Here is a 12350-nt window from a genome sequence, read left to right as displayed (position 1 = left end):
TTCATATGTTGTGCTACTTGTATGGTAATGTTGCTTGATTTTAGTGAACTGCATAAATGGAGACAAGACTTCCAATCTGTATGTGCACCGCAATATCCCATTGAGGTAAGATAAGGATATTTCACACACTGTTGGCCTGTATTTTGCCACTTTCATCAGAAAATTAATGTCATTGTTTAGTGCTATACTTGTGCAACCTAATTGACATGCCAAATCTTACATTGAAGGAGAAGCTTGTCTGTTATTGAACCAAGTGATGAAGGGGAAGAACAAGCGGAAGAAAAATAAAAATCAACTCCTGGTGTTGTAATGAAGCACTAGAACTGTGATGACACAAGTAATGATATAGTTTTGCATCTTAATTTATTGCTATGGCTGGAACGAGCAATTTTTTTGCCACTGATTTGATGCCACTCTTAATGTAATACGTAATTATCTCTACTTGTGCAAAAAGGGATCTTCTTTGAAGATACCATATATTTTAGTGGAACTGCACAAGAAGATGTTGGAAACATTAATCTAATTGAGGAGTATATAGTAAGCATGGCCACCACAGTAGATAGCAACAGATGGTTCCGGAGAAGTGCTTCATCTGTATGCTCTACACAATAAGACTCCTGAGAAAGGTTGGTACTCGCCCACTGATTTCATCCATATGATTAAGCTTTGTCGTCTCTATTGGTGTCGTGCTACTGTTTAGATACTGTCATCAAAAAGTGGTATTGTCCTTGAGAAGTGCTTCATCTGTGCTGTTTTAAATATTTCCTTTCCTTTTCTTCGAGCAAATAGGGATGCTAGCATTTAGTTACCCTCTTGTCTTTGCACAACAGGATCATCCTCCTCTGAAGAAGAACATGGAGTATGTGAAGTGACTAGTTCCGATTATGCCAGGATGACGAAGCCCTGTCTATCTTCTCATCACAAGGAGCAGTTGAAGGATGGTTACATTACCCCCCACAAGAACAAACTAACTTCAGCTCAGAAGGACTGACAAATCTCCATTTTCTTGCTGTGATGCGCGAGTACAATGTTGTTCTAGGATTCTTTCCGATGAGTTCCATTTTTCTAAAAGTGTGCTCTACATGGACCATGTAGGTGCCTATTTAAACTGTCAATTCATAGTACAGTTTGCTTTATACTAACCACTTTTTTTGTATTTGTGCAAACAGGGGTGCTCAGCTTGATTTCAATGGGAACTGCACAAAATGTTCATGAATACATCGAATCATTCATTTCCACCACAAGAAAGGAGGTGCCGATAAGTTCAAGGCGTTGCAACATATAATGGCAAAATCATACAAGCTACACGCGAATTTGGTTGATTTTGGTGGAACTGCATAAAAAGAATAGCTGGTTTATTTAGCACGAGGTGCCATGTCAATGTCCAAACTGGTGGCAAACCCTGCCCATTCCACAATCATAGGCATTTGATATTTTGGAATGGGAAAACCTTGTCAAATTTTGCTCATTTATTTTAGCAAGAAGACATGTATTTGATATTTTCGAATGGGACGCCCTTTGCTGTCAGCAGCGTCGATCCATTTTTTCTTTATTCTTTAGTTGTGAAGTAAATATTGGCTCTGACATGTGAATCACTGAGATGCATAATCATCGATTGTTTTGAATGTTCTCTATGAATTGCCAGGCCTGTGTGTTTGATTGCAATGTACATGAACGCTAAAAAGCTGCTCAAACTCTTTGTACTCCTTCTGTTCCTTTTTACTTTGCACATTGTGAAAGTGCATACTTTTTTCTATACGATTGGTAAAAGTAGAGATACTTTGACTGCAGACAAAACTTGTATGCGGGCTAGAAAGGACCGGAGGGAGTACATGTGAAACTGCTGCAAATGAGGTGATCACCCTGGGAATAATGCTAGTACGTATTGTTTTGCATGTTCATCCAATGCCAGTGATACAAGAATTCGAACTAATCGAAATAAATTCATTAATACACGGTCGGATTTCATATAAACATGTCGGATTTCATTGCATTTCATACATTCTTCAACTAAAAAGGGGTGCGCTGGAGGTATAATTAATTAACCGAAGCTATCCACCTGTGTCCGGCTGAGCCGAACAGAAGATTCAGTGACTTAACTGCAGGTGCAGATGTGTAACTGACATATGGCCCGGAGGGTAGCAACGGTGGCCTTACTTGGACCCGAGCGGCGGCGACCTACCGTGTTCTACTCTTCCTCGTTTTCTATGTGGCGCGGCCTCGTTGGCAGCGGGGCGGGGCCTTGGCGGAGCCGGCGATGTCCTCTGTCTCGTTGCCGGTGGGCGGTGCCTCGGCAGAGCGGGGGAAATCCTTCCCCTCATTGCCGGCAGGGTGGGGCCTCGGCAGTGTCCTCTGCCTCGTTGTTGGCACTGCGGGGCCTCGTCGACGCCAGCGAAGCGGGGACTCATCAGCGTCGGCATTGTCCTCTGCCTCATCCTCGGTCTCGCCAAACAGCGCCTCACCCGCTTCATCGCCCTCTTTGTAGGCGGTCGCAGCCTCCGCCACCCGCATGCGGTACCGCCAGCGCTCGAGGCGGCCCTCGCGGGCGGAGCGGTACGAGTCGAGCAGCGCCTCCTGCTCCGCCCACTCCGCGGCGATCTGCTCCTCCGCTTGCAGGTGCTCCTGGAGGAGATGGTGGTTGTAGGCAGCGTCGGCCTACGCCTCCTGGAACTGCTCCTCACGCTTCTGCCTCACCGTGTCCATATATTGGGCATGGGCCTCACCGATGGTCATGGTGCAATGCACCGACGAGGATGGGTGCGGAGGAGGGGGGTTGGCGCTGGATCGTCGACTACCATATTCTCCATTGGGAGTCGTCGTCCTCCTGCTGCCTGCCGGCCAGCCAGTCGGCAGCAATGGCTGCCATCTCCTTGTGGTCCATTGTCTGCCCGTTCCGAAGAGCGCTAGAGCGCGAGGAAGCCATGTTGGGTAGTAGTGGTGTGGACAGGAGAATAGGAACGAATGCGGATGACTGTTGGCTATGGCCGGTGCAGCAGTTTATATAGCAATGGTGGGCGGCAGAGGGGCGGACGTGTGGTGCCGGAGTAGCCACCTCGGCAACCACGTGTCATTAATGTGGGTGGCAGAAGTACGGACGGATGGCACTTGTGTCGTTTGAAGGCGGAGCATTCACATGCACCGGGAAGCGGGGCGGGCGGCGCTGACTGTTTCGGGCAAAAGGCGCGTGCGGGCGAGGGAGGCGGTCTGGGTGGGCCAGGGCAGTCAGAATCGTGCTTGGCAGCGGGTCGGTCCAGTAGCCGGACATGTTGGCTCGCCAGCTACCTCGTCGAGCTAAGCGATGACAATCAGACGATGGACGTAGCTTCCGACTAGGAGCCGGCGCCACTGTCCAAGCCGGTTCATGCCGTATTCACCATAGAGCAGGTGCGGCCGCACTTCGACGCCCTACCAGCGCAGGAGGATCTGTGCTGCAACCTCTATCTCCTCAACGAGCACCGATGAACAAGCGAACGACAATGCCGTCGCGGACATGTGGCCCTATGATCCTGGCTTCCAGAATGAGCAGCGGGCGTTGTATCAGACCATCCGTAGGGCCCGCGAGGCCCTCTTCGTCGTCCTTCGAGTTGTTGCGCTCGCCGTGGCACCGCCGTCTCGCGTTGTCAACATGATCAACAGACATGAGGATGAGGACATGACTTTACTTGGAGAGGATGACAGTGGGGACCCACCAAGGCCATAACCACACGTACGCAAGTGCCTCCTTATTAGTATATAAAACTATAACTTTTTTGCTTCCTCCTGGTTTCCTGACATCACGGTCCCACACCATTGTCAACCTATGTAGTCAATAAACAAGAGAATTGCACAAGAAGCGGCCCACAGCTGGGACCAAGCAGCTCGAGTAGTATTTGTGTGTTTGAGGTGTGAGCACTGCAGAGTTTTTCTTGAGCGATGTTTAGCCCAGATATTAATTTTTCTCCTCTGAACAATAACGAAAACATTGTTGCAGTTGTTAACTGGGCGGGTTGTGGCCCATCTAGCCCAGGCCAGATATCCAGCCCAGATCTTAATTTTTTTCAAGCTGAAAATGGCTAGCCCAGCTATACTTTTTTTAGGAATACCCAAGTAAGGTCAAGTTGTTATTCTCTGCCCCACTGGGCTGCAAATCTTTCCTAGGAGGGATGCATTAGGCTTAACAAGAAAATGGGCTTTAAGAAATAATAAATGAGATGTAATTATAAAAAACTGGGCAGTAACTATAAAAATGCACCAAACATGTAATTACTTTATAAAATATTATTTTTAGATATTGAAAATTTTAATTTCATTAATTGTTGCGAGCGCAATGTTTCGTTGGATTTTTACGTAATATAAATTTATATTAAAATTGTATTTAATCTAAGTAGAAATTTTGGGATAAATATATTTCGGATCCCATCAAAATGTGGGGAATTTTATTGAATTCTGTTTTGAACGGTTAATTGAAATGGGTTGTACTTTTAACAAACTGTAAATGGGTTGTAGTAAATTCCATTAGAATTCAGAAATTGGTTGTACATTCTTACAAATCTCAAATGGGCTATAAGTTCTCTGCCACACACTTGTGGCCTTACTAAGTTGACGTGTCCCCTCAAAAAAGAAAGAGTTGACGCGTATGCAAGGCTTTGTCAACTTATAGTCAACACACGGTTCTAGCAGCAGCGGCCGTTGGATGTCCATCCAACGGTTGCCGTGCTTCTTCTTCAATCTCGAATATTCTAGCTTCACCCGCCCAAAAAATGATTCCTCCCCCTGACATCTGGGGCGCACTGTTTCGGAAGCTGGCCTTTGGGCCTACTAAGTTGACACGTACCAAGGGATTTGTCAACTTAGTCAATATAAACGATTCTAGCTGCAGTGATCGTATGATGTCCATCCAATGGCCGCCGTGCTTCTTCAACCTTTGGTTTTCTTGCTCTAGCCGCCCAAAGCAGCGCCGGTCGTGCCGCCTGCTCCTGCCTCCCGTGGCCAGCTGTGCTGCCGCGCAGGCCTCACCGCCCCCTACTACTCCCACCGCTGGCCAGGGCATCCCTCCACTCACCCCACACCCCCTCTGTTATTCTGCGGTGACGGCAGCCTCACACCACAGCCGAACCAGTTAACCCTCGTACTCCTCTCCGCGTGGGCATCCACTGCCATGTCTTCCCCGGCTCCGCGTCGTCCCCTTAGTAGGCCTCGTCGTCGTCCACCGCCCTGGTGCTCTCGGCACGGCGTGATCAATGTGGTCAAGGAACGACTTCCATCGGAAGAGTACTATACGTGGAGAGGCTGACAGCTGGGTCCATGGCAGCAGTAAGGAAGTGCCTACTTATTACGCGCAAAATAAATATTCCTCCACCTGACAGCAGGGACCCACCGGACGGGCAACTGAATTTTGAGAAAAAAACGTTTCCCCCTGACTGCTGGGACCTACCAGCTACATCTTCGCACGCAAGGAAGTGCGTCCGGGCAAAAAAAAAAATTCGCCCCCTGACTGCTGGGACCCACCAGCTACATTTTCGCATGTAAGGAAGTGCCTGACAGTCAGGACCCACCTATTCGAAGCGTATGTAGCGTTGTCATTCTGGTCGCGAACGTGTACGTACATACTGGTCGATGTAGAGGCGTGCACGTAGCATGTACACATACGTACAACGGCCAGTGTGCAAGAAAGAAAATACGACCACGTACGTACATACGGGCAGGATCTTGAACGCCTACTCGCGCATACGTATGGCCAGGGCTCGTGTACATGGCCGGGTCGGAACAGAGAAACTGCGTCGTCGTCGTGTTCATGGGGAGCCAACCGGCTGGGTCGGAACGGAATGCGTCGTCGTGTTCATCGGGAGGGCTTGGACAGAACAGCCAATGGAAACGAGGTCTGGCGTACAGCAGAACAGAGGAAACGGCCTTGTGTTCGACCGGCCACAGTTGAAACGGGATCATGTTCATCGGGAGGGGTCTGGCGTACCGCAAAATGGAGGAAACATACCTCCTACGGTCGAAACTGGGGTCCTGTTGATCGGGAGGGGTGTGGTGTACCGCAAAACGGAGGAAACTGACTTGTGTTGGAGCGCTACAATCGAAACGAGGGTCATGTTCATCGGGAGGGGTGTGGCGTACCGCAAAACGGGACTCCACGGGATACTGTTCATCTTAACTGTCGACCCCCTCCAGCCTCCACGGGCTACTGTTCATCCACCGTCGACCTCCTCCAGCCTCCACCTACGACTGTTCATCCACGGGCTCCTGTTCATCCAGCCTCCATCGCGCACTACTCCACCGGCTACTGTTCAACCAGCCCTCTCCACGGGCTCCTATTCAACCACCCCTCCACGGGCTACTGTTCATCCAGCCCTCCACCATCTACTGTTCATCCAGCCCTCCACGGGGTGGTCCTGTTCATCCTGCCCTCCACGGGGTCCTGTTCATCCTGCCCAAACCGGATCGATCGATCGGGGTCCTGTTCATCCAGAGGCAACACCACTGGGTCATGTTCATCCACCCCGACTAGGAACTGTTCATCCAAACCCCCTCAGCAACACTCACTGTTCATCCAGAGGCAGCATCGATCGGCTTCAGTTAGCAGCAGTAGCGAAGGAATCGCTCGATCGGGTTCAGTTAACAGCCATCGATCGATCGCTCGGGTTCAGTAACGCGTAGCCTTCAGTGCAATCGCTCGGCTTCAGTTAGAGCGCAACGCCTCACTCGGTTCAGTTAGAGCCCAACGCCTCGCACCCACGCGCGTGCGTGTATGAGATAAACGCGCATCGCTCGGCCCCGACCACCCACCATAACCGGGAACACCCTGATATTTTCCTCGCCCTCGCTTCTACCATGGTTTTTTCCGTCATGGACGGCCCAAAGAATGTCATGCAGCTGCGTCTCCGACCCGTCCAGGACGAAAAGCCCATTTTCTGTCATGATTTTTTGTCATAGAAGTAGGACCCCACCACATCTATGATGATACCGGGTTTTGTCACAATTATCATCATAGAAGTGTCATAAGTATGACAGAAAAAAAAATTTCATTCGGCCCAAAATGTCACGGATGTGTCTTTTTTTGTAGTGAAGGAATTGCTTTCAGCTACTGTACTTGTCCTTACTCACCGGCATTCGGCATAGCCTTCCACTCATCCTTGCACTCTGCCTCTTCCTTGATCGATCCTTCGGATACCGAATAACTATGGGGCTTGGTGGATCTATTTTATACACATTTTTAATCTCATATGTTGCATATTATCTCCATATATCATGTCCCATTGAACCAATTACTTGTCCATCATGCTTGATTTCCAATTTATACACTTTTCATTTTGAGTATTGCATAGTTTGTAATTATGTTAGTTTTTATAAGTTTTTTCCGCTTTGTTGTTTCTATGGGTGTCTTAGAGCAACCATGGACTCAGAACGATGGAAAGTACAAGGTTGTGATCAATACGGAGGACTTTAAGACACTAGAATCAAGCCTTTGGAGTATTGAAATATGACATTTTTAAAGTTCTCGGGTCAAAGATCCAATGAAACAAGTATATCCGTCTTGTTCACACGATTTCAACGATCCTAAGAACACCCAAATCAGAGTCCGTATGAACAAATGACGGCCAATATACTAAAGGGGTCTAGAACAAATGACGATGTGAAGGGGCCCCAACCAACATTTTCGCCAAGTTTGGCCATGGAGCGTATTACTGTCATTGTAAAGGTTAGAATGTTGAGACAATTCAAAGTGATAATAAAAGCCTCAATTCCTTGCCTTTGCAATTGATACGGGAACAACAGAGAACCTTTAGTGCGGCAGCATCCACGGGGAAACCCTTAATCACCGTAGTGAGAACTAGTGCGGGGAAACTATGATGGTGGCATGCATGGAACGCGGTCTACTTTTAGTTGAACGTATTTGATACGTCTCCAACGTATCTATAATTTTTTATTATTTCATGCTATTATATTATCAATTTTGTATACTTCATATGACATTTTATATCTTTCTTGGGAACTAACCTATTAACCTAGTGTCCAGTGCCAATTCCAAACGGGATGAAACTTTACAGTAATTTTTGTCCGCGCCAGAAGGGATCCTAAAAGATTCGGGAGGAGGCCAAAAGATATACGAGAGGGCCACGAGCTCACACGGCGCACCCCTAGGGGGGCGCCACCTGACCTTGTTTGCCCTAATTCCACTTCTATAAATTATCTAAAATCCCAAAACTATTAGAGCGAGACCCGAAAAATTTATTCCGCCGCCGCAAGCCTCTGTTCTTCCGCGATCCCATCCGGAGGCCTCTGTCGGTACTTTGCCAGAGGGGGAATCGGTCACGGTGGGCTTCTACATCAATGTTGTTGCACCTCCGATGATGTGTGAGTAGTTTACCACGGACCTACGGTTCCATACTGATTAGCTACATGGCTTCTTCTCTCTCTTTAATCTTCAATACAATGTTCTCCTTGGAGTTATATTCGATGTAATCTTCTTTTGCCGTGTGTTTATTGGGATCCGATGAATTATGGGTTTAAGATCAGATTATTCATTGAAAGTAATTGAGTCTTTTCTAAACTTTATTATGTGTGATTGTTATAGAAATGTAATGCTCTACAATCTATCCATTTGGTTTGGCCAACTAGATTGATTTATCTTCAACGGGAGTGGTTCATAGTAGTAGGTTCACTGTTTCGGTGTCCCCACCTCGTGACAGAAGGGGTAGCGAGGCACATATTCGTATTGTTGCTACTAAGGGGAAAACAATGAGGTTCAATCATATTGCTTGGTTTTTATTCTGTCTACATTATGTCATCATGCTCCAAGCATTACCTTGTTTGTATGAATTTAATACCTTAAGATGCATTTGGATAGCGGTCCAGAGATGGAGTAACAGTAGTAGATGCACGCAGGAGTGGGTCTACTTGTCAAGGGCGTAATGCATATGTACATGGTCATTGACGGTGTCCTGAACTAGGGGGTACCAATCTAGTTGGCCCACAGTCCATGGGCTGAGCTTACGGGCCACCGTACTCATGAGGAAGGACTCCGGAGGTCTCACACTTCAACGTGATCAAGATGGACTCTGCCAAAGACTCGACGTATACTCCAAGGACAACTTCGACAACCGACATGTTTATCCCTAGTTTGGCAACCGACCATGTATAACCCTAGGTACCCCCAGTGTCTATATAAGCTTTGGGGTTTAGCCTGTAGAAGGACGACCACAATTACATCCACCTAGCCTTAGGGTTAGAAAACTACTTACGGTCTCGAGGGGGTCTAAAGAGGACCGAAGACAATATGAGATAATGGTGATCCATGATACTTAATGCTTGGTTCAGGTCCAGGGACCTTAATTGTGGATACGACCATTTTGTGCAATGACCATATAATGAAATAAGATCCCACGGGGAGGAGTTTCATAACTTTAGGGTGATCCAGCTATAGAACACACATATCAAATACCATGAGTATGATACAAGGTAACTGGTATTATCATTGCACTAACACACTTGATATATTCTTATCATGAACTAAATTCAATCCGCACCTAATCTCTTCAATGTAGGAAAGACAACTCTCATTTTCATTTATGTTATTTACTTTTAAAAGTTTCTACAATCCTTATTTTAAAACCTTTTATCCACTCTACTCTGTTTTATTCGTCCACTAGGACAGTAATAATATTTGAAGAAGCTCAAGCAGTTACTTCACACAAGAACTGTGACACCTTTTGTGTGACAGAAACGCCACTATAAATACTCTCCTCCACTCTTCATTGGGATGATTACTCATTGGGATACTTCCACGAAAGTGCTACACCACCCTGTTTGGCTTGCAGGCATCATCAGCAAGGCCAAAGTAGCAGCGGTAATGGAAATCTTATGGTAAGACTAAAAATAAATGCTACAATCCTTCTTCCAGTTCATATCGTTCAGTTGTACCGTGACTTCATATTTTCTTCAATTGTTGCGTTGACAGGATCAAGGTGATTAAAGAGGGGGAAAGGTTGAAGACATGTAATGGAAAATTGTTATTAGTGTTATATTTATGATGCCTTTGGCTTTTTCTATTTTGGCCTTTGGCCTCCAATTTGTACTTGCATATATGATGGCTTTGGCCTCCAAGTAATACCAGATTGCTGATCCTAACAATTACATTTTCTTAAGAATTGCCTTTTGTGTTATTTGCTTGCTTGACATGCTTACATTAAATAACTCAATTCTCTCTAAACACTCCTAAGGCTTTCTGAGGAGTTACTAGAGATCTTCTATGTCAACCAATAATTGAAGAAAACACGAGTCACAACCAAGAATTTATTTTTCGCCACACCTTTGTTGTCATTTCTTTTGCTCAGTGGCTCTGTAGGCATCAAGACTATTTATGTTTCTTGTACTTATTTCAAGAGTTTTGTGTAGGAGTGTGAATGGAATAGTCTCCCTATTTGTGTGTGTGTGTGTGTTCGTGGCTACGAATTTTTGTCGTTCCGGCTGCTCTGTTTTCACTCTGAAGCTTGTTTCAAGCTAGAATATGTGTACTCATTCTTTTTTTTGTTATTTACATAGAGTTTCTTGAGTTGATCTAAACTGAACTTGGTGAGTTCTGACTTGACCATGCAAAGTTAGCAAACTGAAAGAAAGTGAAGCAGTTGTAAGTTGGCATCTTCCAGCTATTGCCAGTGGCCAAATTTAAATGTCAGTTCTGGAGTTTTTTGGGTATGCAGTTTCTCTATCTATTTAGGCTACGGTTCTGACAATTTATAGCATTGCTTTCAATATTGTTGCGTTTTGCAGAGGCTAGAACTTTGATGGATAGTTTTGAGTGTGAATCTACGGATACAGAGCCCAGGTAAATCACTTCTCGTTGCCCTGTTTTCTCAGTATCGGCCGCCTATTATCTTTGTATACCATGCATTTTTCAGATACAAGATTTGACTGAACGGTTCAAATGCACAAAGTGACCGCGCTTTGTTACTACATCTGTGAATACTTATGTTTTATTCAAGAAGACACATGCAGTTTCTTTTTCCTTCGCATTGGTTCTCTGTTATAGGAGAAGAATGAATGCATGTATCAACTCCTCCTTGATCATGTCAGCTAGGAATCCATCATATATTTTGAGTAATTGTTTTATAGAGATGTATGGTTAGCTGAATAGGCTTACATAGTCCGGTAAGAAAACTACAATTTTCTGATTACACTAACTGCTAGCTTATACATCTACTTGCCGAGTTAACATGTTAATATGCTTGTACATCTCTCAAAACATACAATAAACACCCATCCTTAAGTTAGAATTGCTTGTTGAATAAGTGTAGAGTTTAGAAATGAACTCCATGGATGTTGCTTGAATAAGAATTGAATAAGGTGTTGTAACCTTAATTTGATTTTATGGTAATCTTTGGGCAAAAGACATCCTTTTGGAAACTTGATAGTGCTTATTAGTAACATTGATACATTTTAGTTATATCCATTGTTGTCCAAGTAGATGTTATCATGCATGTTCTTTCACTCTAATGTTGGTGTTGTTTAGCCTTTTTTTTCTTCATGTCTATATAGTTATATTTTGTTTACTGAGATGAGATTTTTCGTACCATGGGTTTTACTAGGTCTTTCAGTTTGGCCAACTAACAATAGTAATGTCTCTGATCTTCCCTGATTCTACTTTCTATGTAGGTTAAACTTGAACAAGGCATGACAGTTAGTGGAAGGCATGTCAGAATTTTTTGAGATGATTCATGAAACTTCATTATTAAGTGCTTTGAGTTTTACTTTATACACAATCTGTTGGATTGCCCCCTCTATAGTATGATCCAAGTTATGAATCCATATTGATCTGAAAGATGAATGCCCTCTTGGCTGATAAGGTTTTGTTTTCTGTAATTAACCTATTTGGACATGACATTTGCTAAATGGGTTTTATGGATCTACCCCCTGAAATCAGCTATTATTTCTTTCTCTTTCAATTGATTTAAGGTGCTCACATATGCCCTACAATACCCAAATAATACTTGGTTCTAATTGGCTTCTTGCGCCATGGGCGCAACGGGTCATCTAGTATGCACAAAAGTTACCCTTCACACCAGTGGGGCCAAGATAATAGTGTAGTCTGCATCAGGGTCACCAATTCAGTAATATAAAACCAACCATGCATATTCGCTGATTTGGCGCCACATATGCCAGGTAGCAAGTGACATGACATTGTCTACTCTATCGTCTCTCCGCGACATAATTAGTGCCATCACCGCCCTTTTTTCTCTCCGTCGCCTCTCTTTAAACTGGGCAGGGCAAGCGCAATTATTCGGTTTTCTCACCAAGCTGGCAAAATATATCCAAGACGTAATATAAGTTGAGCCTCACTAGTGCAAAGCTCAAATTTTAGACATATA

This window comes from Triticum dicoccoides, chromosome 7A, assembly GCF_002162155.2.
Source record: "Triticum dicoccoides isolate Atlit2015 ecotype Zavitan chromosome 7A, WEW_v2.0, whole genome shotgun sequence".
In the NCBI taxonomy this organism is placed as follows: domain Eukaryota; kingdom Viridiplantae; phylum Streptophyta; class Magnoliopsida; order Poales; family Poaceae; genus Triticum; species Triticum dicoccoides.
The sequence above is the reverse complement of the archived record's forward strand: the minus strand, read 5'-3'. Positions refer to the sequence as shown.